Source organism: Canis lupus, chromosome 2, assembly GCF_011100685.1.
Source record: "Canis lupus familiaris isolate Mischka breed German Shepherd chromosome 2, alternate assembly UU_Cfam_GSD_1.0, whole genome shotgun sequence".
Taxonomy (NCBI): Eukaryota; Metazoa; Chordata; class Mammalia; order Carnivora; family Canidae; genus Canis; species Canis lupus.
In genome coordinates, this window is record NC_049223.1 from 9,902,505 (window position 1) to 9,914,618 (window position 12,114).

At 40.1% G+C, this 12,114-nt stretch overlaps 1 protein-coding gene across 5 annotated transcripts in view; it reads left to right on the top strand.

Moving 5' to 3' along the window:
• The window catches only part of NEBL (nebulette), a 342,069-nt gene that overhangs the window by 192,506 nt on the left and 137,449 nt on the right, over nucleotides 1–12,114 (top strand). For 3 of the 5 annotated variants that reach the window (XM_038529856.1, XM_038529857.1, XM_038529858.1), the window contains exon 1: nucleotides 2,878–3,100. The exons of the other annotated variants lie outside the window; for them this stretch is intronic. The gene's annotated coding sequence lies outside the window, so the exon portion shown is untranslated. Of the gene's footprint in view, nucleotides 1–2,877; nucleotides 3,101–12,114 lie in introns of those variants that run through there. 5 annotated transcript variants of the gene reach the window in all.

Below are 12,114 nucleotides of genomic sequence, written 5' to 3' on the forward strand. Positions count from 1 at the left end.
AAGAAATAGACAATTTTAGAAGATTCTGAAAGCCCTTGTGTTTCCCTTAGGTTTATAACTCATTCCCCTGAGAACTACCAGCAACACAAGAGTCACAGCATCTTGAAAACACAGATTTTCATAGTGAAATGATGAAAAGACAGTATGAAAATCTAGTTGCCATACATGGAGGCAATTCACGGATCTTGGAGAAAATCCGATTGGCCTCTTGTACCATTAAAGCACACAGTTTGTAAGGGCTTATGCCCATTTAGCAGCTCAGGACTCAAGTAGGAGCATGACAATCTCTGTGTCACTGTGCACCCCTGTCTGTGCTCACATGACACCTAACTCTCTGAATAGTGGACAAGGATGGGAACAAACATATGGAAGGCCACTCTGTGTTGGGCACAGTCTTTCACATTTATTTCGTTTGTTTTTCTGGACAATCCCTAGAAATAATTGTCACTACTTTCATGGCACAGATGAAACAAAGCTCAGAGAGAACAGACAAGTTGCCTTAACACATACAGCCAATAAAGAACAGAGCTGGGATTTGAGTGCAGGGTTTTTTTCCCCCCTAATTTCAAAATGCAAGATTCTTCCTCCATACCAGAATTTTAGGATCATTGCTTATATGTGATGATATCAAGAGCCCTTGTGCCATAGAGCAAATGCAAAAGATAGGATTTATTATTGTAGTTGTTGTTGTTAATGTAGAAGTTGACTTATCCTTAAATGGCATTTTGAAGGTCACACAGTGATAGTAGGACCAAATTTAGAAGTGTCAAATTTCTTAATACCAAATACAGAACTTTATGAGTAGAACCTCCCATTCAAATGTTCTTTATGTGTTGGCATCCAGAAAAGCTTTGCGTTGCCCCCAGCAGGGTGAGCATGGGAGTTATTCCTTTGGTACTTGATGTTAAGATTTGATGCGCTTCCCCTTTGGGATATATATACCTTTCTTGTCCTCCCTTCTTCGTCCGAAGGGGCCTGCTCTGTGCTTGGGACTCTTGCAGGAGCTGAGGATAGAAGATTGAAGCCTAGGTCTCTCCTTAGCCCAGAACACCTAACACAGCTCTTGTAAGGGTGTTAAGAGAGAGGTGTGGTTTCAGGATCTGGGCAGCACAGAGTCAGGCACCTAACCCTTGCTGGGGTTTGGTGATAGTCACAAATGGCCTACACAAGAAGGTGGCATGAGATGAGTTTCTAAGAATGGATAGAGATAGCAGCAAGTGAGAAAGAAGTGATGGTGAATGGTGGGTGGCAAAAACATCCGGCATGGGGGACTTGTAGATAAGGAGTTGAGAATGGAAGTACTTGATACGTTTTAGGAACTCTGAGTGATGTTTTTATCCTGAAGATGCTGAGGAGTACCTGAAAGCTGAAAGGTTTTTTTTTTTTTTTTTTTTAAGTAAGAGAATGACACCAGATTTTAGGGTCACTGTATAAATGTTGGGAGTGGTGTATGTAGGCTTGCTGTCATCTTGGCCCTTCTCTAGGTAAGATTTCACTGTAATTGTCTCCATGGGATCTTATGTCTGGCTGTCGGGCCTGGGATGGTTATAGCGCTAGCATTTGCCAGGGTCTGCTTTTGAAGAATAAAAGAAGAAAATAACGAGTTCTGGTATCTCTATTTTTATGCTATGCCAATAATAATAAAAAAAAAAGCTTAAGCAGTTTTATTGCGTGGCTTTAGAATTGAATGACAAACGTTGAACACAGGTGTCTGTATGGTATGTAAATAGGGCAGTGGTGTGTTCACGCCCCAACTGTGATACAAGCCTGGGATGGCTAGTCTCAGACACAATGTCAGGTTGGCAGGTCTGAGAGTGTAAACCCATATAAATATGTATGCCTTTAGCATTGCATGCAAATGCTACATTAGTTCCATACAAATATGGAGAGAAAAATCTCAGTTCACTAAAATGTCTGTGGTGGGGGTGTTCTCATAAACTTATTATTATGTTTTAATAAAGGCTAAGCCTAAACCTTGTTGCTTTGTTGGCAGCGTTTCCAAAAGTTAGATGACACACCAGAATGCAGCTAATTTTAACTCAAAAATGTAACTGCCTTTTTCTCATTGAACAGGCCAGAGGTGACAGACATTGATCAGCACAGATCACTATATAGGGCAGGCATATGGTCGAAGAGGTGACCTCCGGACTCCCTGTTATCCTCAGGACACTGTCTGGAAAAAATATTTCTGGTAGTTTATGAGGATGCCTGTTTGAGACCATTCACCTTTGACTGCGTTTGAGTCCTAACGTTAGAATGCACAGAAACAAAATCCTAGTAGTTGAATAGTTTTGAATGACTTAGTTTTATGTGTGTAAGGAATTGAGGACTAGATCCTAGTCAAAAGCAAAGGAAATGAATTTTGAATTGTAGCAAGCTATGTGAGTAAAAAACAAGAAATAACTTCTTACAATATATGGATTATATAAGAAAGTCTTAAGGCTCTTTCGACTTTTAAAATGACCTATTCTAGCAGAGCGTTATATCTCAATCATTATGCCTCTTTTCGCCTGTTTCTCAAATGGGAATGATCACATTTGATGCTTATTTTGAGAGGATCAGTGAAAGCCTGATGGAAAAGCCCTTTGTGTGACGCAGAAGAAAGTCACCGTTATGTAAAAATAGGGGATCGAGCTCTCCCCACCGAGATGGGTACACAGAAGGGTGATTGGCTTTCCTTTTTGGCCTTTTATAATTTTATGAAAATGTGATTGAGAAACATGGGGAAAGCAGTTTAGTCTGGCTTGGGAGAGTCAGGGAACTGCGTGTGCCCTGGTGTAGGGGAGAGAAGAGCGGGCGTTGTCACTGGCTGCTCTGTACTTGGCAGATCCTCCCAAATCCCTCCAGATCACACATTGAAAGCCAAGTGGTGGTAATTACTCCTGAGGCTCCCAAAATGTTATCTTTTGAAATAGGAATTAATACCAGGCAAAATGTGCCATGCTTTATGAAAGATCCAGTTTTTGTCTTCCTTAGGGTTTTGTTCTTTTAAAAAGAATGGTTTGAGATGCACCGATATTTGCGGACCCGAAAAGGAGTCACCCTAACCTCATTCATAAGGTGGGAGAATGTCGAAGTCTGGACAACGTTGGATTACAAGGTAATTTTGAAGGACAGGATGTGCAATAATTAGAACAGGCAGAAATTAAACCACAATGAACAGTAATCCTAAAGAAAATTAAAACACAGAAAACACTGCATTATTTATTTGGATTCAATGGGAACTTGCCAAGGGAGAGGCAGCTGGCTTTCTGCTCTTTGAAATGTTTGTAGACTAGAGGAGAAGCTGTCAATCAGATTTAAGCCCTCACTTAATTCTTGCTCTTAGGCCAGATCTAACCGTCTAGTGAGGTGAAGGAATGAATACACACGGTCAATGATGTGACTTGGGCCAGCAGAGACGTGGACCGTTGTGACAGGTAGACCTGAGCTTGGATTCCACTTATGCCAATTTTATCATTCCTACCTGCCGTTTAGGCTCTCTGCTCTCTGTCCTCGGACCTTTGGGCCTTATGAGCTGATTTTAGAGGCAGAAAAATAGAAAATTTTAGAGGTTCAAAAAATAGCATCAGAGTAATAGGCGCCTCATTCATCTCTCCATATCTAAATTTCCACATCTGCAAATAAATAAAAAATCCATACCTTGTAGGATTATTATAAGAATTGCATATTCGCTCTTATTTGTAGTTAAAACACTTGGCATGGTGCTTAAGAACTGATAGTCTTGTTATTGCTACGAAATAAATTGGAATTGAGACACGATCTTGGCACAAAAATGTTTTAAGAAGTTACTTTCTTTTGTCTTTGGAGAAATAGGAATAGTTATTTCCAGCCTTCAAATTGATTGCCATTTATAACAATATATTTTATTTTATTTGGACTTCCTTAAAGTAACATTATTTTGATTACTGCCAGTCACAGTTTTGTATAAAATGTCATCATTAAACAGGTTGCAAACTTTTCCTGGGAGCTAATATCCTTTATAAGATTTTCACCAAAAAGCATAGAAGTTGATTCTTTTAATGAGAATAAGCATACCGACTTAATGATTCTCATGTATTCAAGGTGAAAAAAATTCTCATTAATGCAGCTTGGTACAACACATATTATTACAAGTTCGCAAATGAATTGTTTCCCAATTTAGGCTCAGTACCCAGTGATTTTCAGAAAAATTCTTAATGATGCCTTGCTTCCTCACAAGCATTAGGATAAACATCAAGGTATTTAAATGTCAGCCTTTAAATAGGATGAAGGAGACGGATGGAAGATGGAGGAGAACCTATATTTCTGTCGCAATTCTGTATTTTAACTTAAAAGGGTAGAAGCTAACATTTAAATTCCGCTTCTGCTTCATTAAAGGGCACAGATTCCAGATTCAGTTTTTGATCTGAAGGAGGAGATCTGTCAGTTGTCCACGGCAATTTTCAGGCGCTATAGATATTTTAAGGCACATCATCACTGCAATGGGGCTTGCTCACTGGGGGCGTCCCCAGGCCTGTAATCTGTGTTCTTCTGGGCAATGCTCAGTGACTTTGATAAAGAAAAGCTGATAATCATCTACAGCGTTAGTTAATATTTGTGTTACTTGTGTGCTCATGGTGGTCATTCGTCATGTTTAGCACAGTTTTGGCAGATCCAGAATTTCTGTTCTTTTTCATCCAGAAATGAGTTTTTTGGTGACCTTTGTTACGGATAACCATGTTGTGTATTACGCAGAATCCACATCTGAGTGAGGATTGTAGATGCTTCCACAGGGCGACTTTTATGGCCCTTACTGCCCTGTGGCAAAGGATGGATTTAATTTTCCTTCTCTCCAGCCAGGTAGACTGTGGTTCCCTGAGCTCAGGGAATGTGGCCAGTCGTATTTTTAACCTCAGCACCAGACATAGTGCCTGGCATGTATTAGCATCCAATAAATGTTTTAATGAATAAATAAAATCGCATGGCATTTTGCCTCACTGCTGCACAGCACGTAAGTTTATTTCCAGATTCATTTCCACTCAAAACTCTTAATGAGGCCCTGACCTATTTTGCCATACTCCTCGCTCTCTTCTCCTTCCATTTGCCTCCTAGCAGAGATGCGTTGCGATGCCTCAGAGATTAGTCTGTTAAGGAAATACGAGGTACGTTGTATGCTCTGACGTCCATAAGTCAGAATAGGTTAATTGCTGACATAAATGGTCCTCAGATCTGAGCACAACAGGGGTTTATTTCTCTCTCATGTCCCCAGCCAGTGCGGGTTGGCAGCAGACAGGGTGGTTTAGGGGCCCTGCTTCGTGCAGTCATTCAGTGATGTGGGTCTCTCGTGTCCCCTGGGCCTGAGAATTCTCCAGTGGATGAGCTACATCTAGCATGCAGTCAGAGAGAGGAAGCACGGTGGGTCATGAGAGGCTACAGGGACTGGGTCTGGAGGTTGCATATCCCATATCCATCCACATTCCACAGGAGGGAATTTAATTGTGTGGACTTGCTTGGCTACAGGGGGCCGAGGAGGAATAAAAAGGTGAGAATTGGTGGCCATTAGCAGTCCCCATCACAAACCTCTTATCGGTACTCTGTCCTTCTAGATTAGGCGGAGATACAGTAATCCTCCCTTATCTGCAGGGGATACATTCCAAGACCCCCAAGGATCCCCCAAACCACTGATAGTACAGTATATATATATATATAATGTTTTTTTCCTATGCATACATACCCATGATAGAATTTGATTTATAAAGCAGACACAGTAAGAGACTAACAACAAAATAACAGCTAATAATAAAAGAGAACAGTTATAACAATATACTGTAATGAAAGTTAAGTGAATGTGGTCTCTCTTTCTCTCAAAATACCTATTGTACTATGCTCACCCTTCTTCTTGTGGTGATGTGGAACGACAAAATGCCTGCACAAGGAGGTGAAGTGAGTGACCAACACCACTGATGCTGTTCAAAGCGAATTTATAGTTGGTGGGGGCGGGGAGGAGGTTACACGGTACCACATGCCTTGTGTGTCCATTCAGCCTTTAAAATGCTCACCATGGAGCACCTGGGTGGCTCAGTGGTTGAGTGTCTGCCTTTGGCTCAGGTCGTGATTCCAGGGTCCTGGGATCGAGTCCTGCATCAGGCTCCCCACAGGGAGTCTGCTTCTCCTTCTGCCTATGTCTCTGCCTCTCTCTCTCTCTGTATGTCTCATGAATAAATAAATAAAATCTGTAAAAAAAAAATTAAATGCTTGCCATGTTATTATAAGAGCTGGATTTGAGTTTCAGGGAGAAATAGGCACTCTCTGTAGTAGAAGCAATACTTGAGTTGAGAACTCTTTTTTCTTTGGTCTGTAGACCTGTCAAGCCCAGTTCAGTCACAGGTGACACTGGGTGCCGAATCTAAAGTGGGCAGTGAGACATTATAATAATATGATGAAGAAGGGAAAAGTTCAAGTGTGAAATGCAAACTTGACTTTTTTTTTCAAAGTTAATGAAAAAATATTTTTGAATTAATTTGTACTGTTGCAAAAAGTACAAAAGTAAAGAAAATGAAACTCATATCATGCCTAGTTGACCATATACTGAACTGAGAAGACTCACATAATCTCTAGGAAATTATCTCCTCAGTACCTGTTTCCCCAGGTAAGAAGCCTGTCCCCTTTTGAAAATTGGAGCTTGCTGGAGGACAGGAGCCAACTGCCAATGGACGATTCTGTTGTGTCCAACTTTACTAAACTATGGGGCTTTATTGTATTTTCTTTTTCTTAAACTGAGATATAGTTGATATGTAACATATTAGTTTCAAGTGTACAACATAGTGATTTGATGTTTGTATATATCATGAAATGGTCCTCACAGTAGGTCTAGTTACCATCCATCACCACACAGTTATATTTTTTTTTCTTGTGACAAGAACTTTTTAAAATATTTATTTTAGAGAGAGAGTGCATGTGTGTGCATGTGTGTGCACACACACACATCACACGAGCAGAGGGAAGGGGCTCGGGCAGGGAGAGAGAGAGGGAATCTCAAGCAGACTCTACACCTAGCACAGAGCCCAAATTGGGGCTCCATCCCACAACCCTGAGATCATGACCTGAAGAGAAATCAAGTCACATGCCCAGCTGACTGAGCCACCTAGGTGCCCCTCTTGTGATAAGAACTTTTAAGATCTATTCTCTTAGCAACTTTGAAATATACTCTGCTGTATTTTTTTATTAATTTTATTTATTTATTTATTTATTTATTTATTTATTTATTTATTTTTTATTTTTTTTTCTCTGCAGTATTGTTAACTGTAGCTATTATTCTGTACATTACTTCCCCAGGACTTATTTATTTTAGACACGGAATTTTGTACCTTTTGACCCTTTTCACCCATTTTGCTTGTGTTCTACCAGCTGCCTCTAGTAACCATCCATCTATTCTCGGTGTATTTTCTTTTGTAATTTTTAAAAAGTTTACGTTTACCTGCCGTGACTGTGAATTAATCAAACATATAATATAATGGTATACAGGTTAAGTTTTCAGGGTGCTATATTGTGAAAATTACTTTTGAGCCATATTTGTGAAAAAGCTAGTTTCTGAGGCCATTGAGTGACTTAAAAAATTTGGCATTTCCTTTTGGGGTCATATATAAGAATTCATAAATTTATTCTAGAAAAGAATTTAATTCCTTTTAGCTCAGGAGAGAGACATCAAAATGTAAAAATTTTGAATAATCCGAAGGCTTCAAATAGTTTGTGGAGATTCCCAGTTTGTGACTCCAGAATGGCAAACACACTTCGAGAATCTAGCCTCTTCCAATGGATTGTGCCTTCTTCTTTTTTTTTTTTTTTTGTCATGCAAACTTGTGCATGTATTTTATGAAGTGTTAATGCAGTTAGTATCTAATGTTCCTAATTTATGCAATTGGATATTTCATAAATGGGGTTTCTGCATGCAAGCATTTGTACACATTAATATTTATGCAAGTATTCAAATCAATGCAAGGGCATCTGTCTGAGTATGTGATAAAAATATGCATATGCATGAACATTTGTACCAGGGGATAAGTCCCCAAAGTTAGTGATTGCTGAGGTTACAGTTTTCAACTTTTGTCCTTTTGACAAAATTTCTTTGACTAGAAAAGGCATGTAGGAAAAATAGCACTGGCACTAATATTGACAAATGAAATAGTTTTATTTAAGTGTATTTAATAGATGCAAATGACAAGTCTATTGAAGCTTCTTTAATCAGCAGTGCAATTTGTAGAAAACAGTATTTTAGGATATGTGGCAGTTATTACAAAGGGCATTTATTCTAATATATTGCCAATACAAAAAACATGCTGCTAGTAATGAAATAAATTTTATCAGAAATATTTTTTTTCTTTTCTTATTTTAGCTCAAATCTGACCTCTAGAAATAATCAGCAAATCAGTGCAGGAGTTTTTTGGCTGATTTTAGGTTGTGTATAAGAATGTAAAAGATGACAAAAAAGGGGTGGGAGGTAGTTCTAATTTCAAGTCCTCAGGATCACTGTTGATATGCTTGTCCATGACATATCAGGGGATTCTGGTTCTGGGATCTTCCCCAGGCTGGAAACCTCAGTCTCGGGGGTCCAGCCTCCTTAGGCAAGCTAAAGAACCTCCCGTAGGAGGCCAGGACGTTCCATGATACTGCTTTGGAGTTTAGGGATTGACAGTCCTCACTGCTTGGTGATCTACTGACCTCTACTCCATATTTTTGTTATTCTAGAGGAAAATTGCTCCTTGATCTCTTCATACTTCCGATTCTGCTTTGTCTATTCATTAGGTTCAGCTGGCAAAATGTTTCTTTTAATTTATAAACTTATTTGTTGGTAAATTTCCAGACCCCTATGTTTTCATTCTATGGTAGGCCAAAAGAAAACAGAGTTGATTCTGAAAGTCAGTTTCTCAGTTTAAAGATGTGTTGAAAATTATTCTTTTTCTTTTTTCTTCTTTCTTTCTTTTTTTTTTTAAATTTTTATTTATTTATGATAGTCACACAGAGAGAGAGAGAGAGAGAGAGGCAGAGACACAGGCAGAGGGAGAAGCAGGCTCCATGCACCGGGAGCCTGACGTGGGATTCGATCCCGGGTCTCCAGGATCGCGCCCTGGGCCAAAGGCAGGCGCCAAACCGCTGCGCCACCCAGGGATCCCTCTTTCTTTCTTTCTTTCTTCTTTCTTTCTTTCTTTTTCTTTCTTTCTTTCTTTCTTTCTTTCTTTCTTTCTTTCTTTCTTTCTTTCTTTCTCTTTCTTTCTTTCTTTCTTTCTTTCTTTCTTTTTCTTTCTTTCTTCTTTCTTTCTTTCTTTCTTTCTTTCTTTCTCTTTCTTTCTTTTCTTTCTTTTTTCTTCTTCTTTTCTCTCTCTTTTTTTTTTTCCATTTCTTTGCTGAGGAATTTGCAATCTACCAGCTGTTTGGAAGGGATTGAGAATTGTCATATGTGAGTAACATCTTCCCAGTAAAATTTTGGTTAGCTGGTTTTAGGCTGAAATGTCAGGGGATCAGGTTTTTTTTTTTTTTTTTTTCATTTTTCTTTTTCTTATGGGAAATGAAAGGTTGAGAAAAATATGAATGGCTTAGGTGTGAATTTGAAAGGAATTGCTTGCTCAGTTACACTGTCCTTTCTCAAAGCCCCATTAGTATTTGTTTTCCATGATCTACTGAAGGGGGTGCAAGTTTTTGTTTCTGTGTGTCACATGTGGGGGACAAAGCTATCATTGTCCATGTGCCAGAGGTGGCTGGTTAAAATGTTCTTGATCTCTAATGGGCATAGAGTGTTGCCTGCTTTGGATGTCTTCCAGTTATATCATTCTAGGCAAGCCCTATGGTATAGAGACTAGGCCTTGATTACATATGTTTCTGTGACTTGGAGGAGGCTCAGAGTCATTTGCAAGGATTTTTGTCTTTCTTGTTGGTATTTACTTGGTCCACCTCTAAGCAGAAGCCATCCATGTAGGCTCAAAGCAGAAAGGACCTCAAGTGTAGAAATTTACCAGTAGGAAGGAGTTCTATATGTTGTGGTGTGGAGGTAAGGCTAGAGTGATCAAAGGAGAAAGTGGTATAGGATGTAGAGGACAGAGAAGGCAGGGCCATGATAAAAGAGTTGGTGTTTTACTATAACTTTCAGTGGAAGCCATTTACAGTTTTCAGGTAAGGGTGTGACGCAATTGGATTTACATTTTCAAAAGGATTACTTGGCTGATTTGTGGGGGAAAAAATGGATTCCATGGGGCCAAGAATAAACACAGGGAATGATTATCGGGGGAAAGGTAAGATATGGTGGTTTGGACTACGTTAGCGGTAGAAATGGAGAAAAAAGGGCAATTTTATGTTTATTTTGGAGATGGAGCTTCTTCAGCTTCATGCTGAAGAGAGAAATATGGAGAATGAGGGAGCAGAGAAAACAAAGCTGCCTCCTGGAATTTTGGTTCCAGCAAATGGGTGAATGCTGTGGCCATTTCACTTAGATGAGGAAGACTAGGGGAGGAACAGGTAGCAGAATGTAGAAACTCCACTGGATGTGATCTGAACATCCAAATAGAGGTGACCAGTATGCTCTTCTCCCCATAGCATGGAACTCCTGGGAGAGAGGGGCAAGGAGGTATAAACTGGGGTGAGTCGTCAGCAACTAGATGGTGTTTCAAACCCTGGAAGTAGCTGAGGGCCCCTGGAGAGAAAGTGTGGAGATGAGAAGGGGAGCCAGGACCAAGCCCTAAACACTTCCCCTTTGAGAGGTCTGGCAGAAAAGGAAGAAGGAGACAAGGTGGGTCTAGTGAGCTGACAGAGAAGTAGGGCAAATTAGGAAACAGAAAGCAAGGGAGGAAAGCATTTTTAAAAAGGACAGCGGTCAACTGGCAAATTCTGCTGAGGGGTCAGATAAAGGGAGGACCCTGAGAAGCTCATTAAATCTGGCGCCATCAAGGGAGTTGCTGACCTTGGCAAGAGTTGCATCAGTGGCATTGTGGGGAAGAGGGTCAGGGTGGAGTGGGAGATGACAAATTGGAAATAGTGAATAGCGGTAACCTGTTCAATGAGTCTTTCTGTGAAAGGGCTGAAGGTGGAGGTAATTTATGGTCAAGATATTTTGGTCATATTTATCTTTTTGCTGTTGTTTGGTTTTCACAGGAGAGCCACTAAAGCATGTTTGAATTAACGATGGATCGATCCAGTAGAGAAGCCGGTGATGAGAGAGAGAGAGAGAGAGAGAGAGAGACAGAGAGAGAGAGAGAGGAGAAAGGGGGGAGGGAAAGGGAGAGGAGGAGGATGGGAATTCTAGGATCCAGGGATGTTTCTTCCACTGTTCCAAAAGGGAAAGCAGAAGGTGAGAAGGTGTGTGTAGGTATAGGCAGGCTTGTGGTTCGTCGTGGAGGGTGAGGGAGTCACACTGGGTTGCTCCCACTTTTTCTGCATCTGCACCCTATGGCCTCTCCTCGCTGTACCACTCCACTGCCTTCTTCTGAATTCCTGTTTCTTGGTGCTCCAGCGCTGGCTCTGCACGAGTCAGCCTCAGCTTAGACACCACCTGTATATGTCCAAGTCCTTCTGTGAGCACTTGGGAGTAATGATGTGGCCAGGCTCAGAATGAGTCTGAGTAATTATTTTACCTGAAGGACCAGCTTCCCAGGATGGTAGCCACCTGGCCGTGTGAGGCTGCAGAGTGCTTGAAATGTGGCTAGTGTCACGGAAGAATTGAACATTTAATTTCATTTAATTTAACTTTAAAACTGATACTTGATTCAGCTATTAGCAAACTTTTACTATGCTTGGGACAGTATAGATACCTGAATCTATGCCGAGTATCTTCGATAAAATTTAGCATCTGGACTGTGAGTATAAATTGTACCTGATTTCAAAGACTTAACTAAAAAATATATAAACTCTCATGGATAGCTTTATATTGACTGTGTGCATGTTGAAATGACACTAATTTGGATATGTTGAGTTAAAGTATATTATTCATTTCACTTGATTTAAAAAATTTTCTTTTTTAAAAGTAACTGCTAGCAAAGTTAAAGTTAATAGGCAGCTTACATGACATTACTATTTGGTTTTATGGGCTGTGCCTTTAAGAAAAGCTCATATTTTAGGTATATGCTTGGTCCTGACTACATAGGAGTCAACCGTATCTCACCATGAGGA